Here is a 10,641-nt window from a genome sequence, read left to right as displayed (position 1 = left end):
ATGTCATGTTGAAGCAAATCTTCATCTTGATACTGAAACCTGAGCCTACAAAATGACATGTCTGGCACTTTGTGAACGATACCTCTCAGCTGTACAATGTATGGGGAGCATCAAGTGTGTGACATTAATTCGCAACCAGTATGCACAGCCTGGTGATAGAGGCAGCTAAAACCCATTTCTTTCTTTTATACTAACATATGTGAAAACAGGGAAAATCATCCTGAAAAAAACCCACAATAGCTCTTTATTGAAAGCTTTAGGCAAAACTGGCTAATACTAGAATTAATTTGTGACTTTTTCCATCCATAAAACTGAGACCAGAAACTACTTTAATCTTCCTCAGCCCTCTCTGAATTGAATACAGTATCAAACACTGAGAACACATTTATGAGAGCAGAACAAGGTTGGACTCCCTGCTTGGGGATCACACTTGCTTCATTTTAATTAAGGAACACTTTGCCCAAGTTCCCCAGGCTAATACAAGTCTAATTGAAGTCAATACTAAGTCCAATATGTTGCCCTATGTGCAATCTAAATTCACATCCTAAGCTCACCTCAAGCAGATGAGAATACTGTGGACGGACCTAATAGAGCTTGCAAAGGGACATGAACAGTTCACATCCCATGAGATGTCCAACAGCCAGCACCAGCAGGCTGGGCTGGAAACTGAAAATAGAAAAGAAAGATTTAGCATCACGAGGAGTCAGATGCAGTCAGTGAGTTCAATATGCGCTTGTCTGGAGGAGATGGGTTGACTCAAAGTGTCCGCCTGTGCCTACAGCAATGCCTCTGTGTCAAGCCTTCATTCTTCCCTTCCCCAACAAAGAATACCCCAAAATCCCAAGTGTCAAAGCCACCCTGCATCTGGACTTCTGGACAGGGAGAGGTTAGTTCCCTCTAACACATGAAACCCAGTAAATTAAGAATTACCAAAGCAAAAAGACACGAGGGAGAAGAGGAATCAGAGATTAGGAACAAAAAGCACGGAAATTACAGGCTTAACCCCTCTGTGATTACAGCTGCTTACTGAAGGAGAGCTTTACAACACTTTGGGTAGACAGCGGAGAGAGAAGGCGATGAAGGTACAAATCTACATTGGTTTCAAACTGTCAACACTAGAATCTAATTCCAATTTAACAGTAGTTTAAACATTAGAAGAGATTGCCATCATCACTCCTCAATAGCCTTAACCTCTAGAGCTTTCGAAAGAATAGACAGTGAATTGAATTAATTATTAGCCTTTCAACCTTGGATACCCAGGTATAAAAGGAAGAATCAGTCGCTTAGAAGGTAGCGAATGAGACTGGTAGCCTATTTTTGGTCTCCAGTGTGCTCTAATGCCCCTCACACATTCCCTGGACATCCCTACTTTTTCTTGTTGGGCTTCCCCTGCCCTCCATGCAATTTAAAGTGAAAATTCAAGTGGTCAGGAATATCTGACATCTAATCCTCCTTGCATTGGATGTTCAGACATGTCTTATTTATGCCTCTTCAAATGTGACTTGTAGGACCTATGATGACATTGCTAATCATTTTATAGATTTACGTGAGTAAATAATTTGTCCAAAAGTAATACATGCTTTATTATTTCCTAAGCAATATTTTTAAAATATATTTTGTTAAAATAATACACTTGGCTATTTAAAAAGAGTTAAGGAAACACAAATGAAAGAGCTGGTCAAGAACATATTACATGACACAGAGGGAATGGCTAGAGGACATGTGAAATCCAGAATTTAAGACTTAAACCTGAACACTGTTCAATAGACAACCTATAGTGAATTATTTCATGGAAACTGTGGCCAGCTGGCACATAAGCCATTGTTATAAAGACAAGATAAATCAATGATAATTATATCCAACAACTTATTCAGGCCAAATGGTCAAATGTTTGGTTCTAGTTACATTTTGGTCACAATTCTAGAGCATGCCTTAAACACCCTGCAGCTGTCAATATTTAGTATTTTCTTTATCTGTTATTATATTCATTCTCACCCCCTAAAAGTAAAAGTAAATAATCAGAAGTTTACTTGTAATGGTTATTTTTTCCCATAATGAAATAAGTAATTTCATGCAGGTGTCACACATTTTCTGTTCTAAATAGAATTGTTTTATATTTTAAGTTTACTAAAAATGGAGAAGATGGTGTTTTTAATCATTCTGCAGCTTTTGTCAAATATTTTTTAAGTGGCAGTGGCTGTACACAGGGCTACTCTTTCAAGATCATCTTTTTCCCTATCCACAACAAATGCAAAGGGAGTTATGGGGAATTTTGAGTAAGTCTGAACATACTCCCCCCAGAGTATATCAAAAAGACTGTCATATTTTTGTAATGCCATCAATAGAATCAGATACCATCATGAATATCTTCAAATCTCATTGTTCTGCCTGAAGTTTACAAAGAAAACTGCCCAGTATCTCTAAGTGCTGGACAATTTGCAATGAGAACACCTAGTCACACTGCTCATCACGAAAATGCAGCCATGAAAATCAAGAGGTTTGTGAGAACTGAATATTGTTGGCAATTCTAAGTTGGATTGTACTTAAACAAGTGCATGCCACCTTCAGACTTAGAGTTCTCAGGAAAAAAAACAAAACAAAACAAAAAAAACCCAAACCAAACCACCCACAAGACTAAAACAACCAACTGAACCCTAGGGTCTTTATGGTTGCAATACAAAGGCTTAGATCTGGTTATTGAATGTCTCGTACCTATGCTGGGCAGGTATCACACTGAGTTCCCAAAGTAATAAAAAGAAAGCAAGAAAGCATGAGGAAAAGGAAGGTGGGGGTGGAGGTGTGAGGTGTCTTATAAATCTGTCATTTCAAATCTTAGTTGGTATGAAGTTTTGGAGGTGCCAGTCTCCACTACTTACAGAGAGCCTAAGGTATACAAGATTAGGCACCTCAAGTAGATGAGATGAATCCAGCCCTAACTACGCATTCAAACAAAATGTACCAGCCCTCGCCGTTGCTTCTCACGTGCACTGGAAATGCCCTAGCTGTTCTTTGGATTCCCCTTCTAAAAACTGTTTTTCCCAAGACCTCACACTCAAGTGACTGGCAATCTCACCTGCTTCTATCCAGGAGGACAGAGCCAAAAGGAAAAAAGAAAGAAGATAAAAAAAATAAAAAACACCCTCTCTACTGATTTACAAAACTAATTTTAGAAAAAAACTGTGTCAGTAATGGTTACGGATATGACGCTAGTGAGAGGAAGAGCATTTCCAATTCCTGAAGACTTTAGCAGGGATTGATAACACTTGCCCTTCACAAGTCAGACCTCAAACTTCTCAAGACCTAGAATAACTCCGTGGCCTATTAGTAAGCTAAATATACCCAGGGAACAAACATGTATAATATATCAGTCCTTTGTCAGAGATAACAGCCTGCACTGCTTTGATATGAACAGCACAGAGATCAGTTGTGAAAAATACAAAACAGCTGAATTCAGCAAGAGCATTCTCTATTAGGATGTTTTTATTATTTTTATCTTTTATTCAATGTATCATCACAAGTTAGAAAAAGCAGTAGCAGCAGACAAGAACTAGTCAAAATGGAAACTTAAACATTGTATATTGCATATCTGATATAGATGGATATTTGGTATTAGTATAGGCCTATCAAATTAGTATTAGTCAGAGATGCATTGGACAACACTTCAACAGAAAAGGCAAACAAGTAGAACTACTATTATTATAGATCCTAGCTAGTTTTGATAAAGAAAACAAATTTGAACCACCAAAATTCAGTCCAGATATATAGGTGCTTGCCATCTAGCAAGAAAAAAAAAAAACAAACAAACAAAAAAATTGAACATTGAGTAACTCAAAAACAATCAACCATTTCAAAGTCCATAGGTTTTTTATCCACGTACAGCTTGCTTTGCCCTTACTTACTGTACATAATTACGTCCCAATGCATATAGCTGAACTCTTACTAATAGTTCCAGAAGAAGAAGAAAAAGGAAGGGAAGGAAGAATTGTGCTTCTAATAAAACTTCTCTGTTTTCTTAAAGCCATATTTCAGACCCATATGTAAAACTACAGCCAAACTAAATGATCAGCTCTAATAATCTGCTGGGAGCAAAGCTCATTCAAATCCACATAACATATTGGCAAATCTATAACTGGATAGGTCATTCAATTCACAGGACCTTTCAACCCCATTGAAAATTTCAGAGGGAAAGAAAACAAAAAACATCAACGTCTTTGTATTTAGTATATAGACCTTTATGCCAGTTCAAGTTTAAGACCTTTTTAAAAATGCACTGTCAGCAGCACAGCTTTTAAAGGTAAAATGAGGCCTTTAAAGCAGGTATCCCGCTGTGCATTCTACCACTGTGCTGCCTGTGGAGTGTAAAAAACAAGGGCAAAGATGGGACTGAAAGTCTCAAACACTCTCTTACAGTGGCTTTCATCTTCTCTTCCAAATCTGTAACCTTTGAAGACAGAAGGAAATGCAGTTAATGCGTTTACAAATAGGCTGGACCCTGCTATGTTTTTAAAGGAAACTCACAAAGGGCACCAACATCCACTGGAATCTCATTATGTCATTTAAAGGGAGACTTGTGGGACTGGCAGCCCCCCAGTTTGACCTCGCTTTTTAATTTCATCTCTTTGAAAAGTTCACGTGCTTTCTCAGATTCTTTTAATGATTCGTCACTTCTCTCTCTCAAAATGAAAACAATTAAAAATGTCACCGATATACGATAATACCAGAAGGAAGCCCATCTGTGACTAGTTACAAACCCATCCATACCCTTCATCTTTTGTGGGGAAAATACTGACAATTCAGCTGACAAAATAGCCATTGCTTTGCACATTTATCAATACAGTCTTTTATAAATGCTAAATAAGCAACAAGGCAACAAAACCCCGTGGTCCAGAACCCATGAGTAACTCTGAAAGAAGCCAATAGGCACAAATGGTAGAAGAAAACATACTTTGTGAAGATAATGACTGCAGATGTAATCCTTCAGCACACCCTGAAAATAGTCAAACGAACATTAGACTCTGAAAGGCTGCAAATAATAAAGGAACTTGCCAGGCTACTGTATGCTTCTTAAGAAAAACTGTGGAAATAAAAAAGGGGCAGTGGCAGGAACAAAGCTTCAGAAACAAATATTATTTCATATTATCATATACCCCACTGAATGTCATGTACAAACACTGTTTAAATAAAAGGCCATAAAATTATTTTGCTGGGTTTTAAGACTTGTTTTTCTATTTGAGGGAATAAAACCTGTACAGTAATTTTTTTGTTATTTTAAATCTTCCTTGATTTTTTCATTCCTTAACTTTCAACATGAGTGTTTACTTAATTCTGGGGGTTTTTTCAATTTCTTTATAGCATAGACATGTGCTATAGGACAGTTCTGATCAGCAACAGCTAAAGAGAAGTTGTTTTGCCATAACTCTACTGTTTTAAGACTTGCATTCTGGTAATATTAAAACCCACAACTGTCTTACCGTCTTTTAAATAATACACCAGACACTTCAGTAGAAGTATTTCCTTCTAGCTAATCTAGTAACAGAAATGTCAATGGCAAGACACCTGCATCGCCAAAAACATTTCTGTGAGAACCTGATGTACCTTCCATTTCATGCTTCACGCAATGTAGTTCCTCGTAAACTCTCTTTAATTCTTGCCAAAAAATATCCATTTTCTATACTTCCTTTTACGACTATTGTAGCAATAGGTAATGACTAGGTAATAGATAATGTCAGAATGGTTCAGAATAACATACTCAAATCTGTTTTACCTAGCAATATACCAAGGTATCACAATAGGTCAGTTGTGGCTGAAATTAGAGACTGTAGGTTACAGAACACCTAACGTGCTTTTGGGCAATAGGGCTGGAGCTACGTGGTATCTACAAATAGATTTTATGAGAAATCATACTTTTCCATCACTCTAGTTGTTACTCTGCATCCCCATTCATCCTCATAAAATTATGATCCCACTAGATGTTAATCCTCTTTTCCAAGCCTGCATTGTCCTTGACAAATGCAGCTAAACCTGTGCCCATCAGCACATATAAATTCATTCATATACAGTCAGTCATGTTAGTGGACTTTCCATCTGACTAATGTGCACAGAAGTGATCACATGAAGAAAAAAAAGAAACCAAGTCTATATAGGTCACCTGTATTAACATTTTGTTGGAAAAAGAATGTCAACCAAGGAAAATGCTGCCTTGCCCTGCATTTCTTAAAGGGCAGCTAATTAATTCCAGAATTCATAAACACCAACATTAAGATACCCACTCTTAAGATATTAATAATCATGTTATCCAGCCACATAAATTCAAAGCGTAATAATTATTCTCTCAGGAGAAAGGAAAAAAATTATGTTTTTTTTTCAATCCCTCTATTAGTGAGCTCTAAACCGTGTCTTGGAAATGTAATCTCAAGGAATAGTGCCTCACCACCACAGCTGGAACCACAAAAAAGCTCACATCAAAGCAGAAAGGCGACAAGATCTGAACCCATCGTTGTTCTCGGAAATGATAGCAGTGCTCTGAGAATTTCTACCTCTTATCGCTGACTTTCAACCTGTTATTTGTCTCTGAGTTTTTCTGCACTACAGCTGTTTTTTGACAGTTTCTAACTGATTGCAGTAGCAGTTCAATATGTTCTCAAAGGTGGATTTAGTAGTGTGGGTTAGTTGTAAATTCATCTAGCTTCGCTTTCTGGATGATCTGCAGGCTAATCGAAGATTAAAATGTGATACAATGTGATTTGAGAAGACAAAAATCTCTATTACAATTAAAAGCATTCTGAAGAATTAATGTAAAGATGGTGTTTATTTATGGTACGTTTTGTTTATGAGCTTAAGTTTACAAAATCTTTGCTACGGGGAACTGTACAACCTAACAACTTAAGTGTACTTTGTCAGGAGTGATCTGGGGAAACTCTGGCTGAACTGCAGAGAGGGTTATGGCATACATGGCCTATGAAAAGCCACCAGAGACAGGCAAAGGGTACCAATTCAGCTTCCAGAGTCTAAAAAAGCTGTAAATTCTCTTGGGTGCTCTCAGTGGCCATCCAAAGCAAAGATAAAGAATGCAAAGTAATGACTGCAGGTTTTAAGATGTTTCAGAGCTCTAACTTTTTCAATAAACAAAACTCTTCTGGGTTTTCAGCATTACTACTCAAGCTGGGCCCACAAAATGTTATTTCCTACCCCACAGAAAGCATGCCAATTAGGAAAAAAAAAAATTGTTGCTCCATTCAGGTGACACCAAGAGATCTCAAACCAAACAAGCCTCAATATCTAGTCCACATCAATAACACAGTGATTGCATCATTCAGCTTCATTGGAAGAGACACAAATTTGAATTCCTGTTCTAGCTATTTGGATCCACTCTTGACTAACATTTGGGGCAGGGCAGATTCTCTCTAAGTTGTTCTAATTAAGTTTGTTCTAATTGTTGTTATGTAAGATGTAAAAATCTACAGTTTTGCAAAATGCACATCAATAAGATAGCCAAATTCGTCTGACTGCTCACTTCCTCTTGGAAGAAGTTCACTTCTCCACACCCCTCTCAGTCTTGGTCCCACTGCCTTATTCAAGTCAGCTCTGGTATTCATTACAATATTTACGGAGCCAGTTGAGCTCACTAACTAAGCGGAAAACTATTCACAGGGGTTTTTTCCTCTAGGTTAGTAATTCACATTTTTCATTAAAGTTGGTACAAGGTAAAGATAATTTCTTGCATTAGCTTTTATTATCTTTAGAGATGCTTCAATCTGTTAGGAATAACTTAGCAAAGAAAATTTGATTATACATTTTGAATATTTCTTTGGGCAAATGATCTATGGTATCATTGCCTCAGTTCTGTTAATTTCTGACTAATAAAAACCTGTATTGCACTTTCAATACAAACACCGATCTTACAATATACTTCTGAGTATGAACTTTTCCTACTTTTTTCTAAACTAATCACATCGAAACCAAAAGAATAAGGGAAACGAGAACTAATGGTCATAAAAAAGAAAGATGGCACAGTCAGATGAGATCACCCCTTTTCCTGTTGAGAAGAGGCCAGATAAGCATAAACCACCAAGAGTGCATGAAGCAAGCTGGGAATTCCTTCATCAATATGTTCTTGGGACTGGCCACCTTGAGCTTTCATGGACCAGAGCCATCAGTGCCAATCAAAATCAGCTCAGTGGTATGATGTACTCACAGCTAAATTAGGATAAGTTTGTTAAGGACTATGTGTAGTGAGAATTTGTTAAGGACTTTGTATGTGTAGTGAGAATTACTGACAGGGGCTAAGAATTTATAATTGGCAATATTTGTCAATCCAGTAAAGAGTCAAGTCTGAAGTTTGAACTGCACTGACCTGTCTTTCAAACATTCCTGTCACAGCAACCCCTAACTTCTAACTGCCATACCAACTTCAGTATATTCAGTTGCAACAGAAGGGAGTGTGGCAGTAAAATGCTGTCCCGTTACATGCAGAGGATCCAACCCCTCTGGGAGGCCAAGTGCTCAGCGGTGTGCAGTACCAGAGCTTCCCACTAGTTCCCAGCCTGCCTGCACAGATGAAAGCATGGGAGCAGCTACAAATCAGTGCGATAACTCTGCCGCTAAGCAGAAGGAAGCAAACACATAAGAATTAAACTGACAGCGTGAGACTTGACAAGCCTGCATTTGTCTGTTACAAAGAAAAATCTCTGCAAGTGTATGTGAAAGCTCTAGCAATCTTCAGTACTACAACTAGTGCTTTACCACTGAAGTGGATAAAAGGGTCCTGTAAAATTCTTGTTACAAAGTGGCAGCCGTGGTACAACGTTTGCATGTCTCTGCCGTTGAGGATCTGTAACAATTTAGATATACGTGTATAAATATACATATATTTACCTATATAGGTATTTTAACCACCTATTAAACAAGATTGCTTTCTATAGCAGTAATTTCTGTATTTGGATTGAAAGTGATGCAAGCTTCAAAACTCCCTGTTGAGTTCATAGGGCCCTGGTCTCACCACTGGGACTTCCTAAAACGCATTTTGCTGTTAGTAGATACAATTAAATCTGCTGACTACATATGTACGTCGTCTTATTATTCAGTCTCAGTATTCTGCTGTGCATTATAAACCCTGCAGTATTATTCAGAAATGGTTACAGAGCAACCATGGCAACATAAAATATGAAAGAAGAAATATTTTTATTTTCATTTTTATATTGAAGTCAAATTAACTTGAGTATCATTCTGGTTTATAGGTTAATAAAATAAAAGAGAAATTAATTACTAGCAGAAATAAATATTTATAATGCAAGCACCACGATAACAACAACAAATGAAAAAGCCTCTTAGTGGAAGTGCTTGCCCTAAAGGGCAAGAGATATGCCAACCTAATAACCTCACCAGGGGTTACGAAAAATTTGCACATTGCCTGACAGCCTAAGGTAAAGTCTTATGGTAGCTCTTCAAGTGGATAAAAGGGAAAATGGAATGCATTGCAAAGAGGTACCGTTTATCTAAATCAATGGAGACATTTCCTACTGCATTGACTTTCACTGCATCTTGAGGAGTATAAAAAGCATTAAGGAACATTTTAAAAACACCCAGGGGTTTTCTTTATCTAGGTTTTCTCCCTGATCAAATAAACTGGAACTCTTTATTATAGATATTCCCCATATTTCAAGTTAATGTACATTTCTCTGCAGCACAGCCACCTAAATAATCATAACACTTCATGAGGGCCCTTGACAGTCTCACAGAAATGTCATATTCCTCCCTCGATGAACATCCCCCAGAATGGTAGCTTTGCCACGTCCCTTTGCACTGACACTAGCTAAAATAATTACCTTTAAGATGACCAGGATCAAGCAACGACATGGAAGGACCAATGTTTAACATCAACATGAGTACTAAAGAGTGGAAAACCATGAATGTGTGTAAACTGGTATCGTATAAGCGATAGAGCTCACCTGTTCTCTTAGTCCAGTGTTTATAAGAAATAATACTACCGACAGAAGGACCATGGTCTGTTACCTAAGACAGCAGAGTAAATTGTTCGCTCCCAGCTCTTTCCTCATGAAGACTCAGAAGTAAATCAAGCAACAATAACATCAGCAGCTAATCCTATTAGCGGACCTTCAGTAAGTCAAAATGGGCACGTGTTTGAGCCTAGAGATCACCTTAACACAACTGAATCACTATCCATTCAATTAATCCCTATTTATAAGGGTGTCCATGATCAGAGAACAATATGCAGATGTGAAATATAAAGATATACTGCACTTACCTCTCTCTACTGCTTAATCATCTTCCTTGTGAAGTAGGTTTTCATACCAGGAGAAAATGGTAAAAGCAAGCTCAGCCCACAGACTGTAGTAGTATTTCACCCATAGTGCTCTTTTTATCTGTAGGATTTAAAGAATCCTACCAAATTAGCAAGGCTTAAGTAACTAAGACAATGATAAACCCACTTCTCCTTATTCCTACTTATGGCAACATACAGCACTGCGATAAGCAGTAGCTCCTGACTACATGAGGTATATTCATTTCTAAAAATTAGCTTCCATCTCTGCATACTGTCCAGTAATATAATGCAGTTTCATTGGAAAAAAAATGTAAGATGACATATATAATAAAGAAAACAAAAGGTTGAATTAAAGTAAT

Source organism: Egretta garzetta, unplaced genomic scaffold (assembly GCF_000687185.1).
Source record: "Egretta garzetta isolate BGI_Z169 unplaced genomic scaffold, ASM68718v1 scaffold262, whole genome shotgun sequence".
NCBI lineage: Eukaryota > Metazoa > Chordata > Aves > Pelecaniformes > Ardeidae > Egretta > Egretta garzetta.
This window is presented reverse-complemented; position numbering follows the sequence as displayed.